This window comes from Anolis sagrei, chromosome 2 (assembly GCF_037176765.1).
Source record: "Anolis sagrei isolate rAnoSag1 chromosome 2, rAnoSag1.mat, whole genome shotgun sequence".
NCBI classification, from domain to species: Eukaryota; Metazoa; Chordata; class Lepidosauria; order Squamata; family Dactyloidae; genus Anolis; species Anolis sagrei.
In genome coordinates this window covers 8,734,121-8,749,936 of record NC_090022.1, presented here as the reverse complement: position 1 = coordinate 8,749,936, position 15,816 = coordinate 8,734,121, and the positions used below count along the sequence as shown (strand labels likewise).

General features: G+C 45.5%; 1 pseudogene; it reads right to left on the bottom strand.

The window, feature by feature from the left end:
- The window catches only part of LOC132765783 (zinc finger protein 208-like), a 52,768-nt pseudogene that overhangs the window by 23,301 nt on the left and 13,651 nt on the right, over positions 1 to 15,816 (bottom strand).

The following is a 15,816-nucleotide window of genomic DNA, read 5'->3' as shown; positions in this document are numbered from 1 at the left end:
AGTTTACCAGCTGTTAAGATTTCTGGGAGTTGAAGTCCAAAAACATCTGGAGACCCCAGGTTGAGAACCACTGGTTTAGGGCTTTGCAGGTAAGCACCTGCACCTTAGATCCCAGGCAGACGGACCTGCAGCTGAGGTTGGGAAGGAAGGAGCCCTCCTCTAAAAAAGGAGGCTTTGGCAACCCCTCTGAAAGCCCCTCGTGACCTCCCCCCAGAGGTCCTGACCCCCAGATTGAGAAATGCTGCCCTAGAACCTTTGCTTTGTCTTTCCCATCCTTTAGGAATCCTTCCAAATCATTTTCTGGTGGCAGATGCTGGAGGGTTTGTTCCCACAGCCTTTCTCTGCACTTCTTCAGGCCCCACAGATCCCAGTCCAAGACAGAGGGACCTGCAGTTGAGGCTGGGAAGGAGAAGGAGGGGAGGGAGGAGGAGGAGGAAGAAGAGGGAGTCCAGAGAGCCCTTGGCCGGCTTCAGAGGGGCCTCCAGAGCCCCTTCATAGAATCAAAGAGGTGGAAGAGACCTCCTGGGCCATCCAGTCCAACCCCATTCTACCAAGAAGCAGGAATATTGCATTCAAATCACCCCTGACAGATGGCCATCCAGCCTCTGTTTCCAAAGAAGGAGCCTCCACCACACTCCAGGGCAGAGAGTTCCACTGCTGAACAGCTCTCACAGTCAGGAAGTTCAGATGGAATCTCCTCTCTTGTAGTTTGAAGCCATTGTTCCATTGCGTCCTAGTCTCCAGGGAAGCAGAAAACAAGCTTGCTCCCTCCTCCTCCCTGTGGCTTCCTCTCACATATTTATACATGGCTATCATATCTCCTCTCAGCCTTCTCTTCTTCAGGCTAAACATGCCCAGCTCCTTAAGTCGCTCCTCATAGGGCTTGTTCTCCAGGCCCCTTCCTCCCAGAAACAAAGGGCCTGAGTCTCCCTCCTTGCCGCCTGCCTCCCTCTCCTGCCTGAGGGCCCTTCCAGGCAGGCCCTCCATCCCAGGATCCCACCCCAGGTTTCCTGCTTTGAACTGGATTATGTGAGTCCACACTGACAGAGAAGGAGGCGGAAGAAGGAACAGGACAAGAAGAAAAAGCCATTGTTTACCCAGGAAATAGATGGGGAGGGTGGAAGCATTAAGGAATAGGCTGATCTCACAGAAGAGAGGAGAGAAGCTGCCCAAGAGAATGCAGGCTTGCTTCCAGCCCCGCCCTAGGAGGACTGGCTCCCTTCCGGAAGCGGAACTCATCTCCTAGGAAGACCCTCTGCAGCCCAAGCCTCTCTAGGAAGAGACGCGCTCACCAATGGCTAGAAGGGGCGGGGTTCCGGCTGTGGGAGGCCCTTCCTTCCGTCTTCCCCTCTAGGAACCACTCTCGCTCGCTTTAACCCTTCAGAGAAAGACCCAGGCACCAAACCTTGGCCTCTGCTACTCAGGAAGCCTCTCTCCTTTGGGGATGTAAGACAAGCCCTTAATGTAGACATACCTATTATCTTGATTATAAAATAATGGTATCAACACTAATATATTATATATAATATAATAATAATCAATAGTATATATGTGTTCAAATTCCAGAGGACAGGAGCAGGATTCAAAACGATCTTGACAGATGAGAGAGATAATTGGCCAAACATAAACAAATGAAGTTCAACGGTGACAAATGCAAGATACTCCACTTAGGCAGAAAAAACAAAATGCAAAGATACAGAATGGGGGACAATGCCTGGCTCGAGAGCAGTATGTGTGAAAAAGACCTTGGAGTTCTCGTGGACAATAAGTTAAACATGAGCCAACAATGTGATGTGGCGGCAAAAAAAGCCAATGGGATTTTGGCCTGCATCAAGAGGAGCCTAGTGTCTAGATCTAGGGAAGTCATGCTCCCCATACTCTATTCCGCTTTGGTTAGACCACACCTGGAATATTGTGTCCAATTCTGGGCACCACAATTCAAGAGAGATATTGGCAAGCTGGAATGTGTCCAGAGGACGGTGACTAAAATGATCAAGGATCTGGAGAACAAGCCCTATGAGGAGCGGCTTAAGGAACTGGGAGAACAGAAGGATGAGAGGAGATATGATAGCCATGTATAAATATGTGAGAGAAAGCCACAGAGAGGGGGGAGCAAGCTTGTTTTCTGCTTCCCTGGAGACTAGGACACAATGGAACAATGGCTTCAAACTACAAGAAAGCGGATTCCACCAGAACATGAGGAAGAACTTCCTGACTGTGAGAGCTGTTCATCAGTGGAACTCTCTGCCCCGGAGTGTGGTGGAGGCTCCTTTGGAAGCTTTTAAACAGAGGCTGGATGGCCATTTGTCAGGGGTGATTTAAATGCAATATTCCTGCTTCTTGGCAGAATGGGGTTGGACTGGATGGCCCATGAGGTCTCTTCCAACTATTTGAATCTATGAAATGCTCAAACTTCCATACAGTAATGGCCAGTAAGGTAATGCTCAAGACCCTGCAAGGAAGACTCCAGCAATACATGGAGCGAGAGTTGCCAGATGTTCAAGCTGGGTTCAGAAAAGGCAGAGGAACCAGAGACCAGATTGCCAATATCCGGATGCTGGAGAATGGAGAAAGGCAGGGAGTTTCAGAAAAACATCTATTTCTGTTTCATTGACTATTCTAAAGCCTTTGACTGTGTGGATCATCATAAATTGTGGCAAGTTCTTGGTGGGATGGGCATACCAAGCCACCTTCTCTCTCTCCTGAGGAATCTGTACAAGGACCAAGTAGCAACAGTCAGAACTGACCACGGAACAACAGACTGGTTCAAGATTGGGAAAGGCATACGGCAAGGCTGCATACTCTCACCCAACCTTTTTAACTTGTATGCAGAACACATCATGTGATGTGCGGGGCTTGACAAATGCAAGGCTGGGGTGAAAATGGCTGGAAGAAACATTAACAACCTTAGATATGCAGACGATACCACTTTGATGGCCAAAAGCGAGGAGGAGCGGAGAATCAAGGTGAAAGAAGAAAGCGCAAAAGCTGCAGCTAAACATTAAGAAAACAATGACTATGGCAACAAGAATGATTGACAACTAGGAAATAGAGGGAGAAAACGTGGAGGCTGTGACAGATTTTGTATTTCTAGGTGCAAAGATGACTGCAGATGCAGACTGTGGCCAGGAAATCAGGAGATGCTTCCTTCTTGGGAGGAGAGCAATGGCCAATCTTGATAAAATAGTGAAGAGTAGAGACATCACACTGGCAACAAAGATCTGCCTAGTCAAAGCAATGGTATTCCCTGTAATAACCTACGAATGTGAGAGCTGGACCTTAGGGAAGGCTGAGCGAAGGGAGAGAGATGCTTTTGAGCTGTGGTGTTGGAGGAAAGTTCTGAGAGTGCCTTGGACTGGGAGAAGATCCAACCAGTCCATCCTCCAGGAAATAAAGCCCGGCTGCTCATTGGAGGGAAGGAGAGTAGAGGCCAAGATGAAGTCCTTTGGCCACATCATGAGGAGACAGGAGAGCCTAGAGAAGACAATGATCCTGGGGAAAATGGAAGGCAAAAGGAAGAGGGGCCGACCAAGGGCAAGATGGATAGATGGTATCCTTGAAGTGACTGGCATGACCTTGAAGGAGCTGGGGGTGGTGACAGTCAACAGGGAGCTCTGGCGTGAACTGGTCCATGGGGTCACAAAGAGTCGGAAACGACTGAATGAATGAACAGCAACAAATCACACTGTTTGCTCATGCTTAATTTGTTGTCCACTAAAACTCGGAGATGTCAAATCAGTCGTTACCCTTCCTATATCTTTGCATTTCATTGTTTCTGCCTAAGTGGACTGGATGGCCCATGAGGTCTCTTCCAACTTTACAATTCTATAATTTTCTATTATTTATATGTTATAGATAGAACAAGAAATATTCATAGTAACAAGTAAGCATGAATGGAAAACAATTTATCAGTTATGCTTTATTAGATATTTCATAAAAGAAAACCCAGTCCCACATACAATCACATGATACACAGCCCTGTTATTAATTAATGAAACAGATTCCAACATTTCTCATCAAATTTCTCAATTCAATGTATTTTAACCCTGAATATACATGGCAGGAAATAGTTGCTATAACGCAGTATGCATGAATGGATAAAAAACCCCGAAATGTCCCTCCTTTAGCTCTCAAAATTTTATCACTTATGCTTAATGAGATATTTCATTAAAGAAAATTGGTCAGGTTATTATTTTCCCCGAAAGCCATTGCTTTTTAACTCAGTTTCTATGACAGTGATTCATGCCCCCTCTGATGTAAAACAAGCAACCCTGCTTTAATCCCATTTCTTCCGTGTGGATTGACAATTTAAAAAGTAGTCTTGTATATCAACTGCAGCTCTTTGTACTATCTGGTTTTTCTTCGTTGTGAGTTGCCTGATGATGAACAAGGTATGATTTCTGACTGAAGCTGTTTTCACATTTAAATGGCTTTACCCCTGTGTGAGTTCTCTGATGACGATTAAGGATGTGCTTGTGAGTGAAGCTCTTTTCACACTGCAAGCATTTAAATGGCTTCTCTCCTGAGTGAATAGCCTGGTGTCCAATGAGGATTCTCTTTTGACTGAAGCTCTTTTCACACTGCAAGCATTTAAATGGCTTCTCTCCAGTGTGAGTTGCCTGATGACGAATAAGGTTGCTCTGGTGACTGAAGCTCTTTCCACACTGCAAACATTCAAATGGCTTTACTCCTGTGTGAGTTGCCTGATGACTAATAAGGTGGCTCTTGTGACTGAAGCTCTTTTCACACTGCAAGCATACAAATGGCTTTATGCCTGTGTGAGTTGCCTGATGACTAATAAGGTTGCTCTTTTGTCTGAAGCTCTTTTCACACTGCAAGCATTTAAATGGCATCTCTCCTGTGTGAGTTCTCTGGTGGTAAACAAGGCCACCTTTTTGACTGTAGCTCTTTTCACATTGCAAGCATTTAAATGGTTTTACTCCTGTGTGACTTGCCTGATGACTAACAAGGTTGTTCTTTTGACTGAAGCTCTTTTCACACTGCAAGCATTTAAATGGCTTCTCTCCTGTGTGAGTTGTCTGATGATGAATAAGGCTACTCTTGTGACTGAAGCTCTTTTCACACTCCAAGCATTTAAATGGCTTCTCTCCTGTGTGAGTTGCCTGGTGACCAATAAGGCTTCTCTTTTGACTGAAGCTCTTTTCACACTGTAAGCATTTAAATAGCTTCTCTCCTGTGTGAGTTGTCTGATGACTGATAAGGCTTACCTTTTGACTGAAGCTTTTTTCACACTGCAAGCATTTAAATGGCTTCTCGTCTGTGTGAGTTGCCAGATGACTAATAAGGACGTGCTTGTGACTGAAGCTCTTTTCGCATTGCAAGCATTTAAATGGCTTTTCTCCTGTGTGAGTTGCCTGATGACCTATAAGGTTTCTCTTTCGACTGAAGCTCTTTTCACACTGCAAGCATTTAAATGGCTTTTCTCTTGTGTGAGTTGCCTGATGACTAATAAGGTTGCTCTTGTGACTGAAGCTCTTTTCACACTGCAAGCATTTAAATGGCTTTACTCCTGTGTGAGTTCTCTGATGGTAAACAAGGCCTCCCTTTTGACTGAAGCTCTTTTTACACTGCGAGCATTTAAATCGCTTCTCTCCTGTGTGAGTTGCCTGATGACTAATGAAGTTTATCTTTTGACTGAAGCTCTTTCCACATTCTGAGCATTTAAATGGCTTTTCTCCTGTGTGAGTTGCCTGATGACTAATAAGGATGTGCTTGTGACTGAAGCTCTTTCCACATTCTGAGCATTTAAACCGTCTCTCTCCTGTGTGAGTTTTCTGATGGCCAACAAGGTGTGAGTTCTGACTGAAGTTCTTTCCCCTTTCCAAACACTTAAATGGTTTCTCCTCTGTTTACATGGTTTGAGAACAAGGGGAGTGTGATCATGTATGGAAAAGAAAAGCTTATATCAGAATAAAGTTTAAAAGTATACACATTACAAAATGCATTTAATGAAGATAGCACTTTCCAGCACTGCCTGTTAAGAAAAATAATATGTTTTGTTTTTGCTCTAAATATTATACCAGGATATAAGTCTCCAAGTATACAATAATGCAACCAGTATTGGGAAAAACAGAGCTGTTTCCTTAGCCCAAGATTCTCTGGAATCCAAGATTCTAGAGAATAGGCCTCAAAGTAAATCACAACTCAATGAGGACTGGGGAAAATAGAACTGTTTTCTTTAGCCCTTATTTCTCTGGAATCCCCTGTACTTCTGGCACAAGAAAGGTAAAAACCCTTGATCTGCCTGATGCCACAAAGATTTGTTCACACAGCAGAACAAACATCAACATTTAGATTAGCATCCAGAATAAAGTTGCCATATTAAAAAGGACTGAATGAAGATGCACATAACTGGAATTTGACATTCTTTGTTTTGTCAATCCTTATATTATTGATTAAAAGTTATTTCTCTCATTTTAACCCCTTTGTCTTTTTTTAAAAAAGCACCTCCCTACTGTTGATTTTCTTAACTTCAGAATTAGTACAGGCATCAGGCAAAATGTGTTTTATGTTGTTGGCTTCACAAGTATGGACTTGATTATATTGTAATCCTTTTTTGTGTATAGAGAAATCAATATATACATAAATCAAAGTGTGTATGCATGGGTTGCAAAGGCTTCTAAATGGCTTGATAAGGTCAAAGGTAAAGGTTGTCCCCTGACATTAAGCCCAATGATGTCTGACTCTGGGATGTGGTGCTCATCACCATTTCTAAGCCGAAGAGCCGGCGTTGTCTATAGACAACTCCAAGGTCATGTGGCCAGCATGACAGCATGGAGCACCCTTACCTTCCCGCCGGAGTGGTACCTATTGATCTACTCACATTTGCATGTTTGCAAACTGCTAGGTTGGCAGAAGCTAGGGCTGACAGCTGAAGCTCACGCTGCTCCCCAGAATCGAATCTGTGACCTTTTGGTCAACAAGCTCAGCAGCTCAGTGCTTTAACCCACTGCGCCACCGGGGGCTCCTAAATTTGATATATAAACATGTTATGGACTAATAAAAAATAATAGCTACATTTTTTTCAAAAAGGCTACGCCTCTTGGGGGCTTTGGCCCCAAACACTAAAACAGCTGTAGAAAGGAGTGGTTCCCAACTTTTTTTTTTTGACCAGGGACAACTTTGACAAGGGACCAAAGACTAAAATAGGTGTAAATATAGAGGGGGAAAGGGGCTGCATGCACGATGATTCATTTCTCTTCCATGCCTGGCATGTTCAACCCTGCTCTCTCCTGGAGGCTGCACAGAGCATGAACAGGAGCCCCCCCGATTAACCAAATACTTCTAGGACAGTGGTTCTCAACTTGTGGGTCCCCAGGTGTTTTGGCCTACAACTCCCAGAAATTCCAGATAGTTTACCAGCTGTTCGGATTTCTGGGCGTTAAAAGACCAAAACATCTGGGGATCCACAGGTTGAGAACAACTGTCCTAGAGAGTTGAGGGGGTCAAACTGAGGCCATCTTCCTCCAGAATGAGGGGTTAACCAAAATGGATTCTGAAAAGGCAGGCCTTTTGTCTGAATTGCACAAGCCTATTGCTTACGCTACAGACTGCTTTGGTAACCTTGGTTGACGGCCTACAGAGGGACCCAGACAGACAGAAGAGGAAAATGTGTCCCTATTGATTCCACTGAACATTTCAGCAGTTCTTGATATCATTAATAATGGTATCCTTCTGGGTTGCCTTCCTAGATGGGAATTGGAGGCATTTTACAGTGGCTCTGTTCCTTCCTGGAGAGGCAAACCCAGAAAGTCCTGCTGGGGGATTCCTGTTCAGTCCCTTGCTCATTGCCTGAGGGATCCCTGGGGAATCTGTTTTGTCCTCTATGCAATTAACATATATATGGGAGAGCTCATTCAGAATTTTGGAGTGTGGTGCATCTTTATATACAGGTGTCACCAAGTTCTACTTCTCCTTTCCAACTAAATGGGCCGCAGAGGGGAAAACAGAGTACAGAGGTGCTACTGGTCAGTTGGAAGGTGTACGAGGAAATAGGCCTGTACAGTATGGGTTACATTACCACTGAAGATACGGGTCTGCAGTTTGGGGGGTACTCCCTGGACTTGGCATGGAATCTGGAGGCCCGGATTTCATATGTGACCAGGAGTGCCTTGCACATTTTGAATTTGTGCACCAACTGCACCTGTTCCTTGTGAAGCCAGAGCTGCCCATAGTGGTACATGCCTTAGTTCCCTCCCATTTAGATTATTATAATACACCCTACTTGGGGAAGCCTTTAAAGATTTTTACGGGAACATCCGGGACTGGACATATTGCACATATCCTGAAGTCACTCCTCTGGCTGCCAATAAGTTTCCAAGCAAAGTTCAAAATGCAGGAGTTTGGGCCTTTAAAGCCCTACATGGTTTGGGTCCAGTTTACCTACAGGATCGCCCTCTCCCATGCAATCTGCCTTGATAACTGGAGGGTATCTGCTCCAGCCTGACAGAACTTAACTGGCAACTGCCATCTAGAAGGCCTTTTCGTCAGCCGCCCCAAGGCTGTGGAACGACCTGCCAGTAGAGCTCCGGCAGCTAGATCAGCTGCTCAAATTTAAAAAACAAGTGAAGAACTCTCTTTTCCAGCAGAACTCTCTTTTCCAGCAGAACTCTCTTTTCCAGCAGGCTTACTCAGTTGTAATGATGAATTTTAAACTTCAACTCTATGTCTAACTTTTGTTTTGTTTATTTTAATAAGTATTTTACTAAAATATGTTTAATACGTGCATTTTGCAGAGTGCTTTTAAATGATTATGTGTTTCAGCACCTCGAACTGTGAGAGGTGGGTAAGAAATAAAATTATTAGTATTATTTGCTGCCACGGCTCCACTGGCTGCCAGTTTGTTTCCAGACCCAATTCAAATTTCTGGTTCTGACCTATAAACACTTAAATGGCTCAGGTCCAGGCAATTTGATTGATTGTATCTCCTTGTACAAACCTACCTGGGCGCTAGAATCCTCAAGAGAAGCCCTTTGCTCACTCCCACCACCATTGCTGGTGGTGGTATGACTGGTGGATGGAAAATATCCATTGCTTAGAATTCATCTCATGTGGCAACTCCACCCAAGTGCCAATTGTCTTCTTGGGTTGGCCCCTATCTGGATATGGAATGAACTTATTTTCTATGGCTTCAGAGGAAGAGATCTGAAACGCTGGATGATTTTTAGAATGTGTAAACCGATCTGGTTAACTACAAGCATAATAGATCTTTACCCAGAGAGGACACAATTCCTAAATTCTCCTCCATGACTTGCTGGTGCAAGGCTTTTTGGCTTGGATCCAAGAGGGCCCACTCCTCCTCTGAGAAATCCACAGACACATCTTCAAAAGTCACCTGAAGGGGAAAAAATGTTATACGCATGGAGGAAATGCAGTCCAAGTCAGAAAAAACACAGGCCATTTGTGATTTACATATTTGAATAAGTCATTCATTGAAAACATCTTGTATAGATGGAATGTAGAAGAGAGAGGTTCATTTAGAATCAGGGCAATATTCAAGGGAGAAGGAGACTGGGTCCCCTCCCCTTCAGGGATCCTTCTGCCTACCTGACCTGGTCCAGCAGAATCTCTTCTTAGGAAAGAATCAGGAAAAGATGTGGTATTGTCACTTGGCTGTGTTTCACTGCCTGTGAAAGAGAGGAAAGATTAGTGCATTTCCCAGGCTGTCCCACAGTCCCTTCCCTCGGAAGCCTGCCACTCTCCCCTTTGCCACATGGCCCTCTTTTAAACTTCCTCCTTGGATTTGGGTCCCAGGTCTTTAACATGGACTATTTCGTAATATGGGGACATTGCAACCTAATACCAGTATATGTAGAGTATCAGTTTCTGGAGTAGTATTAGTTTTAAATAGTATTTAGTAATAGACTGTACTAGTTTCTGTATTTGTGCCAATATAGCAAAGAGCATAATCACCACTGTAAACATCCAGAGAGAAGCAAAGGAATCAAGTAACTCTGAAAGTGACACATTTAAGTATTGTAGGGAAATGTCTCCAGCATTATTAGGCTCCCAGGCTCCCCATTTTTCAGTTCTACTTAAGAGGAGGTGAGCAAGCAAGAAGGACCACCGCCATCCCTTACCAACTAGGATATATTCTCCTTCTCCAATATGGACGGCCCAAATGTGAGACTCTTCCACCTGACTGGTCTCACCTGCAACAAAGTCCTGCACCTGAACAAGCAGCATAGATAACAAAGGAAAAGACAGATTAGAAAAGGAAGGAGGGATCTCTTTTTGCAACCTGTTCCAGACTGCTGGGATTATCTGGTTTTCTTCATTCTGTAGAAGAATCTGCCTTTCCTTGATTTTGATGTGGGAATTTGGCCTTCGCTTGGGCATTGCACTCTTCTTCAAGACTCAGCTACTGCTGAGATGAAGGAAGTATTTTACGTAATCCTGGGGGTGGTATACAGACTTAGGTTACTCAATGCAAGAGCCTCCCTAGGGTAACTCCAAATATCACATTTGCGGTTACCCTAGAGAGGCTCTCAAGCTGAGTAACCTAAGTCTGTATATCTGTGCTTTCAGGTCCCCATTAAGTAATCTCGACCTGTGAATAACATAGCTTCTTAGGGACATAAAATTCAGAAGTGGTTCAGATATTTGTTTCCTCTGAAATACACACGACTGGCATTCTCAATATGTTCCTTTTATAATCTTTAGTGTTTACCATCCTATAACCTCAGATCATTATACTTGGGTTATACCACCCTGGGGAAAGAGATGACTGCCCCCTCCTCTCTATGAGATCCCTTGGGTGGGATGCAAAGGGGGAACTGTGCCACTCCAAGGCTCTTTCCAGGGTGAACACACCTGGGTCTTCCTTTCTTGATGCTTCTCTGAATTTGTTACAACTTATTTCTATTTTTCTTAAAGTTAGTTACCTGAAAGTGAATGCAATCTTCTCAGCCTGAGGAGTTTAGAAGAGTTTTACATTATCCTTCAAAACAATTATTCTTGGTTCCTTGAAACTACAAAATGACCCTCTCCTCTCTCTCTCACCTGGGGCTTCTGCTGCTTCCTCTCCTCTTCTTGACTCAGGAGGAATCCTTCAGCCAAGGCCACGGCCTGGGAGCTGGTCTCTGCCCCACATTCCCTGACCCAGCGCTCCATCTCCGCAGGAAGGACGGCCAGGAACTGCTCCAGGATCACCAGGTCCAACATCTCCGCCTTGGAGTGTCGCTTGGGCTTCAACCACAGGTGGCAGAGAGAGTGGAGGCGGTTGCAAACCTCTCTGGGTCCCGAGGCCTCCTCATAGCGGAAAAGCCGGAAGACCTGGCGCTGAAGGTCTGAATCGAGCACAGTGCTCTCCTGGTCTTTCCTCCAAGGGTCCTCCCAGAGTGCTCTATTCTTCTCAATCTCAACAGCAGAAGAAAATATTTCTAACTGGGCAGCAGCTGGACCTTGTCTTTCCATCTTGCTTCTATGCGTCGAGAATGCTTCCAAACTGGAACAGCATATTCTCCCCTCTCCCACCTGATGATATTTGAAGGGGAAGAACTGGCAGAACTGGTATGACCTACAAAACAAAGGTCACGTTAATACTGTCAAAGTAAGACAACATTTTACCATGGATGTTGAATGGGGGACTGGCTTCTTGATTGGGAGCGAAAGGGTTTGGGGAGAGGGCCCCCTCCTTCCCACAGAGCAACACTGTCCCCTGTAGTCCTCCTCCTTCTTCAGCCCCTTAGAATCATAGAATTATAGAGTTGGAAGAGACCTCATGGGCCATCCAGTCCAACCCCATTCTGCCAAGAAGCAGGAATATTGCATTAAAAGCACCCCTGATAGATGGCTATCCAGCCTCTGTTTAAAAGCCTCCAAAGAAGGAGCCTCTCAGGAGTGCAGGGAAAGACCACAGGAACAAACCCTCCACCAGAAAATAATTGTAAAGATTCCCAAAAGATGGGAGATAGCAAAGGTTAAAAGTTCAAAGAAGGTAGAGGCCCCACAGATCCCAGTCCCAGGCAGAGGGACCTGTAGTGGAGGCTGGGAAAGAAAACACCCCCTCTGAAGAAGAAGGAGAAGGGGATGGAGGAGGAATGGGGGGAGGAGAGGAAGGCATGAAGGGAGCCCTTGGCTGGCCTCAAAGGGGCCTCCAGAGCCCCTTCCTCCCAGAAACAAAGGGCTTGAGTCTCCCTCCTTGAGAGCTGTTCAGCTTGAGTCTCCCTCCTTGCCACCTCCCTCCCTCTGCTGCCTGAGGGCCCTTCTAGGCAGGCCCTCCATCCCAGGATGTGATCCCAGGTCTTCTGCTTTGAACTGGATTACATAGAATGTTAAGAGTTGGAAAAGCCCTCATGGGCCATCCAGTCCAACCCCATTTTGCCAATAAGCAGGAAAACTGCATTCAAAGCACCCCCGACAGATGGCCACCTAGCCTCTGTTTAAAAGCCTCCAAAGGAGGAACCTCCACCGCACTCCGGGGCAGAGAGTTCCACTGCTGAACAGCTCTCACAATCATGAGTCCGCACTGCTAGATTATCTGTGATAACCAGAAATCCGGGTCCAGATCCTGAGATAGATAGATAGATAGATAGATAGGAGTGATGGTCACTCGTTGGCCTGATAGGTGTATTGTGTCCAAATTTGGTGTTAATTCGCCCAGAGGTTTTTGAATTATATTAATCCCACAAACAAACATTACATTTTTATTTATATAAAGAGAAGAAGATATATATATATATATATATATATATATATATATATATATATATATATATAGATGGCCTGCCTGGAAGGGCCCTGAGCCTGCAGGAGAGGCAGAGGGACCTGCAGCTGAGGCTGGGAAGGAAGACACTCTCCTCTGAAGGAGAAAGAAGCAGGGAGGGAGTGAAGGGAGCCCTTGGCTGGCCTCAGAGGGGCCTCCAGTGCCCCTTCCTCTCAGAAACAAAGGGCCTGAGCCTCCCTCCTTGCCGCCTCCCTCCCTCTGCTGCCTGAGGGCCCTTCCAGACAGGTCCTAAACCCCAGGATCTGATCCCAGGTCTTCTGCTTTGAAGTGGATTACATAGAATCATAGAGTTGGAAGAGACCTCGTGAGCCATCCAGTCCAACCCCATTCTGCCAAGAAGCAGGAAAACTGCATTCAAAGCACCAGAGAGCAGTGGCAGAGAGTTCTACTGCTGAACAGCTCTCACAGTCATGAGTCCGCACTGCCAGATAATCTGGGATAACCAGAAACCTGGGTCCAGATCCTGAGATAGATAGATATTTATATATCTATATAAATACAAATGTAATGTTTGTTTGTGGGATTAACAGAACTCAAAAACCAGTGGACGAATTGACACCAAATTTGGACACAAGACACCTAACAACCCAATGTATGTCCTTCACTCAAAAAAATTGATTTTGTCATTTGGGAGTTGTAGTTGCTGGGATTTATAGTTCACCTAAAATCAAATATCATTCTGAACCTCACCAACGCTGGAATTGTACCAAACTTGGCACACAGTTCTCCCATGAACAACAGAAAATACTGGAAGGGTGTCCTTTGGTTTTAGAGTTGTAGTTCACCTACATCCAGAGATCACTATCGACTCAAACAATTATGGATCTGGACCAAACACGGCATGAATACCCAATATGCCCAAATGTGAACACTGGTGGAGTTTGGGGAAAATAGAATCTTGACATTTGGGAGTTGTAGTTGCTGGGATTTATAGTTCATCTACAATCACAGAGCATTCTGAACCCCACCAACGATAGAATTGGGCCAAACCTCCCACACAGAACCCCCATGTGGGCCACAGGCAACGCGTGGCAGGGGACGGCTAGTATAGATATATAAAGAGGAGGGGGGCTGCCTGGAAGGGTCCTGAGCCTGCAAGAGAGGCAGAGGGACCTGCAACTGAGGCTGAGAAGGAAGGCACTCTCCTCCGAAGGAGAAAGAAGCAGGAAGGGCAAGAAGGGAGCCCTTGGCCGGCTTCTAAGGGGCCTCCAGAGCCCCTTCCTCCCAGAAACAGAGGGCCTGGGTCTCCCTCCTTGCCACCTCCCATCCTCTGCTGCCTGAGGGCCCTTCCAGGCAGGCCTAATATCCCAGGCTTTCTGCTCTGAACTGGATTATATGAGTCCACACTGACAGAGGAGGAGGTGGAAGACTTAATAAGGCAGGAAGGCCCTTGTTTACCCAGGAAAGAGAAGGTGGGAGCCTGAATGGATGGGCTGAGCTCACAGCAGAGAGGAGAGAAGATGCCCCAGAGAGAGCAGGCTCACCTCCAGCCCCACCGAAGGAGGACTGGCCCAAGCCTCTTCCGGTGCCTCTCTAGGAAGGGACGCGCTCACCACTGGCCAGAAGGGCGGGGTTTCGGCTGTGGTGGGGCCTTCCGTCCTTTCTTCCTTCTTCCCCTCTAGGAACCCCTCTCGCTCGCTTTAACCCTTCAGAGAAAGACCCAGGCACTGAACCCTGGCCTCTGCTCCTCAGGAAGCCTCTCTCCTTTTGGGGATGTAACACAACTCCTCAATGCAAACACACCTATTGACTAGATTATAATGTAATAGTAGCAACACTAATAATATTCAATAATATTATATCCTTAGAGGTTGTGAACCTCACAACTTCTGAGGAGGCCTGCCATAGGCCTCCTCAGGAATGTTAGAGGACAGGAAAAGAGATTGAAAGATGAGCTCAAAGCCAACCTTAAAAACTCTGGCATAGACACAGAGAACTGGGAAGCCCTGGCCCTTGAGCGCTCCAGCTGGAGGTCAGCTGTGACCAGCAGTGCTGCAGAATTCGAAGGGGCACGAATGGAGGGAGAAAGGGAGAGACGTGCCTTTTGGGGATATTAGGCAATCCGTCAATGCAAACACACCTATTACCTTGATGATAAAATAATAGCAGCAACATTAATAATTGCAATTATATATGTGTGTGTGTGTATATATATGTTATCCGTTAATGCAAACACACCTATTACCTTGAAAAGTAATGAGAAAGTGTTGGTTTCTAATATATGTAATTTCTTGATGCTTGTGAGTAAACAGTATTTCTTGCTGTTTCTTTGTCAGTGTTGATGTGGAGATCGTCTGGTTTGCCTACTCTGGAACACACAACACATAACTGTCCTTAGAATCATAGAATCAAAGTGTTGGAAGAGACCTCATGGGCCATCCAGTCCAACCCCCTGCCAAGAAGCAGGAATATTGCATTCAAATCACCCCTGACAGATGGCCACCCAGCCTCTGTTTAAAAGCTTCCAAAGAAGGAGCCTCCACCACACTCCAGGGCAGAGAGTTCCACTGCTGAACGGCTTTCACAGTCAGGAAGTTCTTCCTCATGTTCAGATGGAATCTCCTCTCTTGTAGTTTGAAGCCATGCAGGACTACTGCATTCAAAGCACCCCTGACAGATGGTCATCCAGCTTCTGCTTAAAAGCCTCCAAAAAGGAGCCTCCACCAGACTTCGGGGCAGAGAATTCCACTGCTTAACAGCTCTCATGTGCATTTTATTTTACCGTTGACACACACTCTCACTCACTGATTGCTTGCATGCTCTAACATCTTTATCCTGCAGAAGGGATGGTTGAGTGCAGACATTTTATTTATTTATTGTGTCAGGAGGAGACCGAACAGTTGTATTGTATTGTATTTGAATGTGATTTTCCTGCTTCCTGCTCCTTCCAACTAAGTGATTCTACAGGGTGAGTTAGCATAACTTCCTTTTAAAAAATGCGCGCCATTCAGTCAGTTGAAGACGTAGCGGAGCGCTAGTGGTCTCATTCGAGAGGCGGGAGTATCAAGTTTTGTCCTGACACAGTTCAGTCGCCATCATGCATTGGAACAGTGAGGAGCATGCTTTTG